At 42.8% G+C, this 13,820-nt stretch overlaps 1 protein-coding gene across 2 annotated transcripts in view; it reads left to right on the forward strand.

The window, feature by feature from the left end:
- Positions 1-13,820, forward strand: part of PCSK6 (proprotein convertase subtilisin/kexin type 6) — a 160,062-nt gene that overhangs the window by 73,470 nt on the left and 72,772 nt on the right. The gene's annotated exons all lie outside the window — the stretch shown is intronic.

Genomic DNA, 13,820 nt, shown 5'->3' on the forward strand with positions numbered 1-13,820 from the left:
TTATTTATTTATTCCCTTTTGTTGCCCTTTTTTTATTGTTGTAGTTATTATTGTTATTGATGTCGTCCTTGTTGGATAGGACAGAGAGAAATGGAGAGAAGAGGGGAAGACAGACAGGGGGAGAGAAAGATAGACACCTGTCTCTGAAGCGCCTCCCCTGCAGGTGGGGAGCTGGAGACTGGGACAGGTATCCTTATACTGGTCCTTGTGGAACTGGGATCCTTCTGCTGGTTCTTGTGCTTTGGCCACCTGTGCTTAACCCGTTGCACTACTGCCCAACTCCGTATTTTATATATTTTTAAACTGTTACCAGTGTTATCACTGGGACTCAATGCCTGCATGGTGAATCCACCATTCCCAGTGACTTTTAGTTGATAGGACAAGAGGAATGGAGAGGGAAGAGGGAGAGAGAAAGAGAGAGAAAGAGGAAGATACCTTGCAGCATGAAAGATGGGGAGTTCCCTCACAGGATGGTTATCTTTTATTTATTTATTTATTTATTTATTCTTTTTTATTTTTTTATTTTTTCCTCCTCCAGGGTTATTGCTGGGCTCGGTGCCTGCACCATGAATCCACTGCTCCTGGAGGCCATTTTTTTCCCCCTTTTGTTGCCCTTGTTGTAGCTTCGTTGTGGTTATTATTATTGCCCTTGTTGACGCAATTCGTTGTTGGATAGGACAGAGAGAAATGGAGAGAGGAGGGGAAGACAGAGAAGGGGAGAGAAAGATAGACACCTGCAGGCCTGCTTCACCGCCTGTGAAGCGACTCCCCTGCAGGTGGGGAGCCCGGGGGCTCGAACCGGGATCCTTACGCCGGTCCCTGCGCTTTGCGCCACATGCGCTTAACCCACTGCGCCACCGCCCGACACCCAGGATGGTTATCTTATCTCAACTGGAATCATACTCAGCCTGGGTACTTTCTTTCAGTTGCTGAACCCCCTTTAAGCTTCTGCTTCCTTCTGTTTGCGTCCTAATCTTCCCCAACTGTGGTGATTTTTCCTAAATAATGCTTTGTGTTTACAACTACTATTTTTAAAATAATCAATGCGGTTAATGCTGCTTTGCCATTATTAGAACAAAAACTTGTTATTTCCCATTTCTATTTTTTTATCTTTTTTTTTTCCTCCAGAGTTATCACTGAAGCTTGGTGCTATCACTATGAATCCACTGCTCCTTTTTAAATTTTTTTTTTCATTTTATTCAATAGTACAGAGGGAAATTGAGAGGGCAGGGGAAGATGGGGAGGGACAGAAAAGACAGATACCTTCATACCTGCTTCACTGCTCGTGAAGTGTCCCCACTGCAGGTGGGGAGTAGGGTTCGAACCTAGGTCCTTGCTTGGGTCTTTGTGCACGGTACTATCATGCTTAACCCAGCATGCACCACCGCCTGGTCCCTTAGCTTCCCATTTCTTTTTCTTTCTTTCTTTTTTTAATGTTTTCCAGTCAACAGTAAAATACAATAGTTTGTACATGCTATTTTCCCATTTCTTTACCAAAGAGATGGTCTACCAATTATCCATTGCTACATGGCAGTCAAACTAAAATGTAATTGCTTAAGACAGTAAGCTTTTGTTATTTAGTACAGATGGTGAATGGCTTTGGCACTCAAGTGTGACTCAGGGTCATTTATAAGATTGCAGGCAAGCTATTAGCTATGACCGTAATCTGAAAAGAAAACTCCTTTGGGGCTAAAGGAGCCTCTTTCAAAGTGAGTTACTTATTTGCCTGTTGACTGGAATTCTTAGCTCCTTACTAGATGTTGGCAGGTATTAATTTCTTTATATATATATATATATATATATATATATATATATATATATATTTAAGATTTTTTATTTATTTATTAATGAGAAACATAGGAGGAGAGAGAAAGAGCCAGACATCACTCTGGTACATGTGCTGCCGAGGATTGAACTCAGGACCTCATGCTTGAGAGTCCGATGCTTTATCTACTGCGCCACCTCCCAGACCACAGGTCTTAATTTCTTAAAATCTCCATTAGACAGATGTAGAAATCACTTCCACTTCCTTCCTTCCTTTCTTTCTTTTTAAATTGCATGTTTCTTACAAGTTTTATCACTTAAAAACAGTATGGGCTGGAGCTAGTACACGAGACTTGTGGGAGAGAGGTCCTGGCTTCAAGATCCAACACCATAAATAGCTACAACAGAGCAGTGCTCTGATATAAATAAATAACTAAATAAATAACAATTAAAGCAAATAAAAGAACTATTCAAATTAAGTCTATAAAATAATGTTATTGCTAGAAAATTACTAATAAGTCCAAATGTCACAAAATGTATATAATATTTTATTCAAGTAAAAAGTACACAAAGAAGATAAAATATCTAAATCTTTGTTTAAAAAAAAAGAAATAAAGAATTGGTACTTACTGAGTGCTTGCTAGATAATAGGCGGTAAGATCACTATATGTATTATCTTTTTTCAATGAAACTGCATTGATTCATTATTAACATATAACTTTTGGGAATACAGCATCATACTTTCCTATGTGAGTCTTGGTTTTGTGATCTGACTTACAAAGATCCACAATTGGGTAGGGGAAATATCATAATGGTTCTGCAAAAAGACTTTTAAGCATGAGACTCCGAAGTCCCAGGTTCAGTCCTCCACACTAATAAGCCAGAGCTGAGCAGTGTGTGTGTGTGTGTGTGTGTGTGTCTTTTGTCTCTCTGCGTCTCTCCTCTCATTAAAACAAAAAGATATATTTACCAAAAAAAAACAAAACACCCCACAATCATAAATATATTCTCCTTTGCTCTAAAAGCATAGAAAAAATTAATTTACTTTAAAAGATTAATGATTTTTGCCCCTTATAATTTAGATTTTTAATTCATATGAAATTTATTTCCATGAAAGACAGGAAGGCATGATGTAACTTTTTTCTCCCCAAGGTTGTCATGTCTACCTGCTGCCTTTATTACATACTAAATCATCCTATGTGTACTGGGTCTTCCACTATGTTTTATTAGTCTGTTTGTTTTTAATTCCAAGATACTAACTTTTAATTATTATAGTTTAAGAAGTTTTTTTTTTTTTTTTTTTGGTTGATAGAACAGATTTTCTCTTCTGATTCTTTCCCCAGAAGTTTCTTGGCTATTCTTTCTCTTTCAGATGAACTCGAGAATCTACTTCAAGGTCCATAAAAAATCCTATTGGGATTTTTATAGGAATTTCTTGGAAATGACATGGGGGGAGGTTAACATCTTTGCAATGTTGAGTCTTCCCACCTGAAATCATGGTGCTTCTATTTATTCGGGTCTAATTTTATATTATTTTAAAAAGTTTTTACCATTCTCTTCATATAGATTCATACATTTTTTTCCCTTAGGTTTATATCTAGATTTCTATTTTATGTTATATTTCTTTTTTTATTATTATCTTTATTTAATGGATAGAGACAGTCAGAAATCGAGAGGGTAGGGGAGATAGTGAGAGAGAAAGAGAGACACCTGCAGCCCTGCTTCATCACTTGCAAAGCTTTCCTTCTCTAGGTGGGGACCGGGGTTACAACCGGGGTCCTTGTGCACTATAACATGTGTGCTCAACCAGGTGCGCCACCACCCGGTCCTTATGTTATATTTCTAACTGATCATTATCGAAATGGACATAGGAAAGCTATTGGTTTCTTAATCTGGTCAATTTGATGACATCTATTGGTGCTATTGTTTATTCTCTTATTTTTTCTGGGCAGGTGTAATTAAAAGCTATCTGTACATATTACAGAAGGGGTCTAGTTCTTGAACAGAAACAACTCTTATTTCACGTTCTTAGCCTGCTTCAATGTGTAGGGTTTCTTGATGAATATCAATGACATTCATAGGCTTTCTTGTTTCATTTCTGTCTTACATGGGAATGTTTCTAGTTTTGTATCATTTGTAGCTGTCTTCTGTAGGTTTTGTGCAGTGCACTTTCTTTAATTCAGGAAATTTCATTATATTCCTAGAGTTCTAAGAGGCTTGATCAAGAATGAGTGTTGAATTTCATTACGTGACTTTAAAGAAACATCTATTAAAGTGTTGTATTGTTTTTTCAGCATTCCTGTTTAACCTGTTTAATGTAGTGAATTATATTAATGCATTTCCTAACATTGGAAATTTTATACTTTTGCTGTTGGGATCCATTCTTTTCAGCTGTGAGCATTGCTTTTTTTTAATACACTGCTTCATTCAATTGTTACTGTTTTGTTATGGCTTTATGTCTTTAGCTACAGGGTAGACTGAATTATCATTGCTATTTTTTGTGATGTCTCCTTCCAGTCTGAGTATCAGAATTACACTGGCTTTCGAGAATGAATTGGCAGAAGGGGGCAGGCGATGGCATACTTGGTTAAGCACACACATTATGAGCAGCGATGCAAGTTCAAGCCCCTGGACCACCTGCAGGGGGAAGCTTCTTGAGTGGTGAAGTAGGGCTACAGGTGTCTCTGGGTCTCTTTCCCTCTCTATCTCCTTCTCCTCTCTCAATTTCCTCTGTTTCTATCCAATAATAATACATAAAATAATAAAAAAATTAAAGTTACTTAAAAAAGAGAGTGAATTAGGAAACTTCCTGTATTTCACTGTGTTCTACGTTCTTATAATGTGGATAAGTGACTTTAAAAAATATTTGTAAAATGGAAATATTGACAAGACTATAGGATAAAAGGGGTACATTTCCACATAATCACCCCTAGAGCTCCATATCCAATCCTGTCCCTTGAGAGCTTCCTTATTCTTTATCTCTCTGGGAGTATGGACCCAAGGAAAGTCTGGCTTCTGTAATTGCTTCTCCGCTAAACATGGGCATTGGCAGATCGATCCATACTCTTAGCCTGTCTCTCTTTCCCTAGTGGGGCAGAGATCTGGGGAGGTGGGGTTTCAGTACACATGGTGGGCTCATCTGCCCAAGGAAGTCAGGTTGGCATCATGGTAGCATCTGGAACCTGGGGGCTGAAAAAGAGTTAAGATAGAAAGCTGAACAAATTGTTGACTAATCATAAACCTAAAGGCAAGAACACTGCAGATGAAGATTTGGGGTCTCTGTTTTGTAAAAAGCTAGTAGGTCTATTTTAGGTATATTCCAAGGGGCCCATGACTTTACTAGTTTTTGCCTCAGTCTGACATCTAATATGCAGGTGGACCCAGGTTATTTTCTGGGGAGATGATGTCATGGCTGGAAAAAGGACTAGAAAGTTGGGTCAGGGAAGAGAGTAGCTCCCAAATATGGGGAAAGTATATAAATATTGTTAACTGTAAACCAAGTCACTATTTTTTTATGTTGACAGAGCTGACTAATTAATCTGATCATTCGTGGTAAGGGCTAGATCAATTCAGGTTTTTCTATTTTCATGAGGAAATTTCAGTCATTAAAATTTCCCTGAAAAATCTACTCATCTCTCCATATTGTCATATGACATATTCTCTAGATTTATAGTTATATTTGTTCTTGATCTTATGTGTATCATCTCCTTTCTGCCTTGATCAAACTAATGAAAGATATGCTAATTCCTTTCAATTTTTCCAAAGAACTAAATTTTCTTTACTAAGTTTATGATTTGTGGATTTCTGCTTTTCTTTATTTATTACTTCCATTAGCTTTTAATTTTTATCTTGTTGGGGTTTCAGGGTCTTTTTTGACTAGAATGCTCAGTTCTTTATTTTCAGACTTTGATGTGTGCTAATAAGTAAATAGATATTGTATATATTCCCCTCTCACCACCTCTTTCTGGCCTAGTTATACACTGCCCTCACTTTTAGTCATCCTTGAATTATTGCTTTCTTTTTTTTGCCTCCAGGGTTATTGCTGGGGCTCAGTGCCTGCACCATGAATCCACTGCTCCTGGAGACCATTTTTTCCCCCTTTTGTTGCCCTTGTTGTTTTTTTATCATTGTTGTGGTTATTATTGTTGTTGTCGTTGGATAGGACAGAGAGATATCGAGAAAGGAGGGGAGATGGGCGGGGGAGAGAAAGACAGACACCTGCAGGCCTGCTTCACTGCCTGTGAAGCAACTCTCCTGCAGGTGGGGAGCTGGGTGCTCGAACCGGGATCCTCACACTGGTCCTTGCGCTTCGTGCCACATGTGCCTAACCTGCTGTGCTACCACCGCCTCCCAGTTACTGTTTTCTTTTTAGGTTTGATTATTCTCTTTAACTCAAGAGTTATTTATAAGGGATTAATTTTTTTCCCAACTGCATAGTTTTTTCCTGTTGCTCTTCTTGTTGTATTTTTTAACTTTATTACATCAAGATCAAAGATTTTTTTCATGTAATTTCCGCTCCCTCAGAAAATTGTTGAGAAATTGTTTGTGATCCCAGTATATTTTCACTTTTGGGGTAAGTATCCCAATGAGTATTTGAAGAGTATTTTATTCTGTGCTTATTGAGTAGGGAAATCTATATAAATTGTGTCAAAGGTTGTAAACTAGAGGCTGCCTTCAAAGGTGGTTTGTGTTGGGAGTCGGGCGGTAGCGCAGCGGGCTAAGTGCATGTGGCGCAAAGCACAAGGACCAAAGGTGCTTTGTGTAGTTTACACAAATGATGTTTTAAAACCTGGTGAAATTAATTCTCAGAAAGTCTGCGAAACAATTTGTTTACTTGCCTTCCGACTCCCGGAAGTTTGTCTGCTTTCATTCTCTGTATTCCATACGTGAGGGACAATATGCAGTTGTCCTTCATCTCTTTACTTACTCCACTACTTATCATTTCTTTATTTATTTACGTATTTTCCCTTTTGTTGCCCTTGTTATTTTTCTTTTTTATTTATTTATTTATTTATTTATTTATTCCCTTTTGTTGCCCTTGTTGTTTTATTGTTATAGTTATTATTGATGTCGTTGTTGTTGGATAGGACAGAGAGAAATGGAGAGAGGAGGGGAAGACAGAGAGGGGGAGAGAAAGATAGACACCTGCAGAACTGCTTCACCGCCTGTGTAGGGACCTGCCTGCAGGTGGGGAGCTGGGGGCTCGAACCGGGATCCTAACGCCGGTCCTTGAGCTTAGCGCCACCTGCGCTTAACCCGCTGCACTACAGCCCGACTCCCGCCCTTGTTATTTTTCATTGTTGTTGTTATTGATGTCGTCTTGTGACCTTGTCTGAGGCTTCAGGGGCTGGTAGTGGAAGGAGGAGGGCAGGCCTTCCACCTAGGCTTGAGCAGAACTTGCTTTGCCCAGAAAGACTACAGCCTAGTGGATCTGAAGTTCTTATTCCTTTATAGCTAGGAAGAACCTAGTTGTGTGTGTGTGTGTGTGTGTGTGTGTGTGTGTGTGTGTGTGTGTGTGTGTGTGTGTGTGTGTGTGTGTTTTATTTTGACTCACTTCCAAGGACCTGGGCAGACACAATTCTAATGCTCCAGGTAGACTTTCCCCCCCGCCCTCCTTTAATTTCAGAGAGAGGAGGAGAGACACCATGGCATGGCTTCATCATTTGTGAAGCTTCCCGTGGTGCTGTGCATGGTGCTCCCATGTGTTCCCTGAAGCTCAAACCCGAGTCTGCGTGTGTGGTAAAGTGCTTGCTCTTCCGGATGAGCTATTGCCTGGCCCTGCCTACTTTTTGGCAAGCTTCCTGTCCCTGCTGAACTTTCACTGAATTCCCACATTTTCTCAAGCAGGGCTGTCACCTGGGACCCAGTGTTTTGGGTACAGCAAGTCTTGTTCCTGACTTCCTAGAAGCACCCTCAGCCCAAGAGACAGGTCCCGGAAGCTCTGAGGGAGCAGGGTAGCTGGAGGCTGCCAGGACACCCCCTCCAGTTCCCTCCAAGGCTGGCAGTGGCCTAGAGACAGAGAAGCTCCCTGCTCAGCCTTCGCCAAGGACACATATCTTTCCAGCCTGTGTTTACTCTGTTTCTGGGAAGGAAAACTGAGACGCCACCAGCCAAATTTCTCTCAGTATTTTTGCACCGTGTTTTGATGGGGGCGCTGAATCATGTTTTCTCCTTCCGTAAACATGAAAAAAACGGTTAAGTGCATAACAGCTGAATTAATGCAGGCCCATAAGTTACTTAATTATGTTAATTCGGAGTCACAGACTTCAGTCTCATTGGGGTTTCCATTAAGCAGTTTAAGCAGGCGAGCATTTTAGGAGAACAGTTTAAGCTGCAGATTAGTCTTCAAAGGCTTCAAGTGCATTTTCTTTTTTTTAAAAAAAAATATTTCATATATTTATTTATTCCCTTTTGTTGTCCTTGTTTTTCTTGTTGTTGTTATTAATGTCGTCATTGTTGGACAGGACAGAGAGAAATGGAGAGAGGAGGGGAAGACAGAGGGGGAGAGAAAGACAGACACCTGCAGACCTGCTTCACCGCCCGTGAAGTGACTCCCCTGCAGGTGGGGAGCCGGGGGCTCGAACCGGGATCTTTATGCCGGTCCTTTGCGCAACTTGTGTTTAACCCACTGCGCTACCGCCCAACTCCCCTCAAGTGCATTTTCAATTGCAGTGGGACTTCAAACACATAGGAAGGCTTGGAGTGGTGGTGGTGGTGCAGAAGAGGATAGAAATTAGGAACTGTAGGCAGCTGCTACTTAGGAGCTGGTGAACTCAGGGAATGGAGGTTCCCCACCTCTCACACCCCGCCCAATCCCACCTATCTTCTTATCAAAGGCCCCTCCCTGTTGGGTCTGAGTGCCCCTAAGCAAAACAGGAGCCAGAAATAGAGGAAATGGACAGAAACGGAATCAACCATCACTCTTTCACCCCAGCTGTCCCCAGAGATGGTTAGGAGAGTGGCTTTTGATGCCTTGACCTACACAGCTTCTCCTCACTGAATGAGGAATAGCTTTGCTCCTGGGGGTGTCAGACAGAGAGACAGGCTGAGGAAAACACATTCAAGACTAAGAGACAAGCTCTCGGACCGGCTTTTGTTATTGGGAGTGCTGACATTTTCTTTTTTTTTTTTTTTTAAGATTATTTACTTATTCCCTTTTGTTGCCCTTGTTTTATTGTTGTAGTTATTATTGTTGTTGTTATTGATGTCGTCGTTGTTGGATAGGACAGAGAGAAATGGAGAGAGAAGGGGAAGACAGAGAGGAGGAGATAGAAAGACACCTGCAGACCTGCTTCACCACCTGTGAAGCGACTCCCCTGCAGGTGGGGAGCCGGGGCTTGAACTGGGATCCTTATACTGGTTCTTGGGCTTTGCGCTACCTGCGCTTAACCTGCGGCGCTACCACCTGACTCCCAACATATTATTTTCAAACTGGTATGATCAACCACATGCAATGCAGGGTCTCAAACTCAGGACCTGATGCTTGAGAATTCAATACCCTGTCTGCTTCACCAATTCCCAGATCCCACACCATCTGCTTTCTCTCTCTTCTCTGTTTAATGTGGTGCCAGAACTGATGCTCAGGGTCTCAAGCTGACACCCTCCCACAAAGCCACCTCCCATGCTAAATTTATAGTCACTACTTTATAAGTGAGAGAGAACATACAGAGAGACCACCACCCCACCATCCATAGAGCTCTTCTCTTCCTGTCTTTGCTGCTCTCATGGGGTGCTGGGGATCGAACCCAGAACCTTACATATGCCTTCCATGCATCCTACCCCAAGCCACCTCCCTGTCACTTTGGCCATCGTCTTGTCCCCTGCAGAGACTAGCCCAGGGCACCTTGCTTTCCCAGACAAAGAGGAGACGTCTGGCTACCCCATCAGCTCAGAAAGGCACTGCCAGTGACCCACACAGCCCATTCTCACCAAAGTGCTAGGTTTGCCTGCAGTCCACTCCTGCTCTCTGGTGAGGAGACGTGAAACACTGAACCTAGATTTTAGATGGCTTGATGATTGATAAGGCTGTTCCAGTATTGTCACTTTTTTGGAAGTCCACAGAGCTGTTGTGAGCTGTCTTAAGGTATAGTCTTCACTAACAGGTCAGAGGGGGGCTGGGTGGTAATGTACCCAGCGGAGCACACGTTAACACGCACATAGACCCAGGTTCAATTCCCCAGTCCCAGAGTGTGTGTGTGTGTGTGTGTGTGTGTGTGTGTGTGTGTGTGTGTGTGACTTCAGGAGCAGTGAAGCAGTGCTGCAGGTGTCTCTTTTCCTACCTCTCTCTCTTTTTTAAATGGTTTATTATTATTACTATTTATTTTCCCTTTTGTTGCCCTTGTTGTTTTATTGTTGTTGTAGCTATTATTACTGGTGGTTTCATTGTTATTGGATAAGACAGAGAGAAATGGAGAGAGGAGGGGAAGACAGAGAGGGGGAGAGAAAGCTAGACACCTGCAGACCTGCTTCACCACCTGTGAACTGGGATCCCTATGCTGGTCCTTGCACTTAGCCCACTGCGCTACCGCCCGCCCCCCACCCCCTTTTTAATGGTGGTACAGGAGATTGAACCTGGGACTTTGGAGCCTCAGTCATGAGTCTCTTTGCATAGCCACTATGCTATCTACCCCCGCCCTGTCTTCCTCTCTATCTCCTTCTTACCCTTTCAGTTTCTCTCTGTCTCAGCCAAATTAAATGAACAGTAATGGGACAGCAAAGTGTGGTCACCATGCAGAGTTTGCCACTGTCCCCAGGAGGTGGGGGCACTCCATGCCTTAGAGCCACCGCATGAGGTAGCACTGGGTGAGGTAGGTCGGTCAGCGAGGGACCAGCAGGATTGTGGTTTCTGCAAGAAGTATCCCAGGCAGGGATTTAGACTTGGGGTTGGCTTGTTTGATTGATTTTTGGGGTGCTAGAGCCTGCTTCTGTCCCCAGCTGTTTGGTGCCAGGTCCTGGGGGTGATCTGGCCAAAGTGATAATAGCTTCATGTGTGAGGACCCCATCAAGGAGGTGGCTGAGAGCGAGTTTACTTTGCACAGGGAAGATGGGGCTCCAGAGGGGCAAGAGATAGCTCACCTAGGAGCACACCTGTCTTGCCTTGTGCGAGGAGAGGGACAAGTTCCTTCGGGAGATGTGACACTGGTGGTCCCCAAGCAGACCACAGCAGGTGTTGTGGTGGACGCTTCCTAAGATCTGAGAACCCAGTCACGTCTCAGGTGATGAGGGTGACAGAAGTCATTAAAGGGGGAGTTGGGTGGTAGTGCAGCGGGTTAAGCGCAGGTGGCACAAAGCACAAGGACTGGTGTAAGGATCCCAGTTTCAGCCCCCTGGCTCCCCACCTGCAGGGATGCACTTTACAGGTGGTGAAGCAGGTCTGCAGGTGTCTTATCTTTCTCTCCCCTTCTCTGTCTTCCCCTCCTCTCTCCATTTCTCTCTGTCCTATCCAACAACAACGACATCAATAACTACAACAATAAAAAATAACAAGAGCAACAAAAGGGAATAAATAAATATTTTTTTAGAAAAAGAAGAAATCATTAAGGTTGATGACATTTCTAGACAATCCTTGAAGCCTCAAGGGCCTTGGACGGGGCTGTTCGGAGAACAGAATGCATTCAGTTTCCCAGGAGGGAGAAAGAGAGCAGTCCCCCACCGCCAAGCCAGTTCTCTGCAGACTTGCTGAAAGAAACTCTGGATCCATGTGCAGAATGTGTTGGGGAAACCCATCTGTCACGCTCAGGAAACTGCCATCGAATTCTGCTCACTGCCGTGCACTGCCGCTCATTTGCTGCAGGCAAAACACATTCCTTTTCGATAAACACAAGTGGACCCAGCATGTCTTCCTCAAACACACACACACACACACACACACACACACACACACACACACACACACACACACACACACACACATGCCATGCTGACTGCCCCAGCTCCTGACTGACTTCTTATTTTATTTTTTTGCCACCTGGGTTATCCTGGGGCTTGGTGCCTGTGTGACTCCTCTGCCCTCTGCAGCCTTTTTGTTTGTTTTATATGAAAGATGAGAGATAGAGAGGGGGAGAGATACCACAGCACCTCGCCACCAATTATGAAGCTTCCCCAATGCATGTGTGCCTATATGGTGACCATGGGCTTGAACTCATGTCCTTGTATGTGGCAGGTATGTCTGAGTGTGTGTGTGTGTGTGTGTGTGTGTGTGTGTGTGTGTGTTCGTTCATTCGCTGTCACGGGGGCTTCATACCTATTCAATTCCACAGCTTCTCTGGATTCTTCTTCTTTATAGGTATAGAAGGTGAGGGACAGAGAGTAGGAAAGACACTACAGCACAGCTCCACCGTTCATGAAGCTTCCCCTTTCCATGGCATTTCTGTCTGGTAGCTGTCTTGAACCCAGGTCCTTACACCTGGGTAAGTGTAAAGTGTATAGTCTGCCAGGTGAGCTACAGTATTTCCTGGCCTCATTGCCTTTTTTTTTTTTTTTTTAAGATTTCTCTTATTAGTTTATTAATGAAAGAGAAGGAAAATGAGAACAAAGATGATTCTGGCACACACGATGCTGGAGATTGAACAGAGAGTCTTATGCTTAAGAGTCCAATGTCCATTGTCTTATTTATTTATTTATTTATTTATTCTTAAGGTTTATTATTATTGTTATGACTATTATTAATATTATAATTATGGTCTCAGGGTTGTTGCTGGGGCTTGGTGTCAGCACACGAATCCACTGCTCCCAACGACTATTTTTCCTTTTCTATTTTTATTTGCTAGGACAGAGAGATAGAGATGGCAGGAAAAAAGAGACACCTGCAAACCTGCTTCTTCACTTGTGAAGTGTCCACCCCTTGCAGGTGAGGGCAGGGGTTTGAACCCGGGTCCTTTAGCATGGTAACATGTGCTTAACCCGGTGTGCCACAGCCAGGGTTAAAGAACTTTAACTTTCAAGAAGTTCAGGGTCAAGATCTGGGCAAGTGTGGCTTCTTCTGAGGCTCCTCTCTCTTCCTTGGCTCTCGGGAGGCTCCTTCCCAACATGTCCTCTTGCTGCCACCCCTCATGTCTCTCATGTCTCAGCTTCATCTCAGGAAGCCACTAGTCCCCGCCATCGACCTCTTTAGCCTCGTTCCTCTCTCGTCAGACTCAACCGCACTCTGTCCTTCCCGTCATCTTTGACATTGAACTTGCCCAGAAGGTTTTCATGGGGAAATGCAGTTTTCCAGGGTGAGCTGCTCACCCGTGACTTAACCTGGCCTCACACAAGCCTGTCGCTCTGAGAGCTTTCACTCAAAACTAGAGAAAGGGAAAAGGAGGGGGCGGGGGAGGGGAGTGTTGTTTTTAATTTTACCAAGAGACTGTAAAGTCATTCATTTCAGACTCTCCTACACAGTTAAAGAAACGTATATATATATATATATATATATATATATATATATATATATATATATATTCTTGGTTTCTGGCAATTTCATAGTCTGGCATTACAGCTGATCACTGAGTTATATGAGTTTGAACTGTGTGGGTCACCTCATAGGGAGACATTACCCCGGTCTCCTCCTTCAGGAGGAAGCTTCACGAGCCAGTGAAGCAGTGCTGCAGGTATCTCTTGTCCTTCTCTCTCAATTTCTCTCTGTCCTGTCAACTAAATATCAATAAAGAAATATTAAAATATATACTTATTAACATGAGGAGGGAAGAGAGCAAGAGAAAAAAAGCACGAAGAAAGAAAGAAAGAGAGAGAGAGAGAAAATAAAAACACCAGAGCATTACTCTGGCACATTCAATGCTGGGGATTAAACTCAGAACCTCATGCTCAAATTTTAAATCCACCGCTCAAACCACTGTACCACCTCCCAGGTCAGGGGGAAAAATTTTGTTGTTGTTCAGTAATGTATTAGAAATTTGGAGTATGTGGGGGGGGATTATCAATGTATGAATAGCTTTGTTAAAAATAAGTACAGATTCCTTTTCCACAGTAGCTTTCATTTCTGCTGCCTGGAGCTAGTAATGGGTATGACCTCTGCCGTGTTTTGCTTGATGTAGAACATGATTAATGTCAGCATT

Source organism: Erinaceus europaeus, chromosome 20 (genome assembly GCF_950295315.1).
Source record: "Erinaceus europaeus chromosome 20, mEriEur2.1, whole genome shotgun sequence".
In the NCBI taxonomy this organism is placed as follows: domain Eukaryota; kingdom Metazoa; phylum Chordata; class Mammalia; order Eulipotyphla; family Erinaceidae; genus Erinaceus; species Erinaceus europaeus.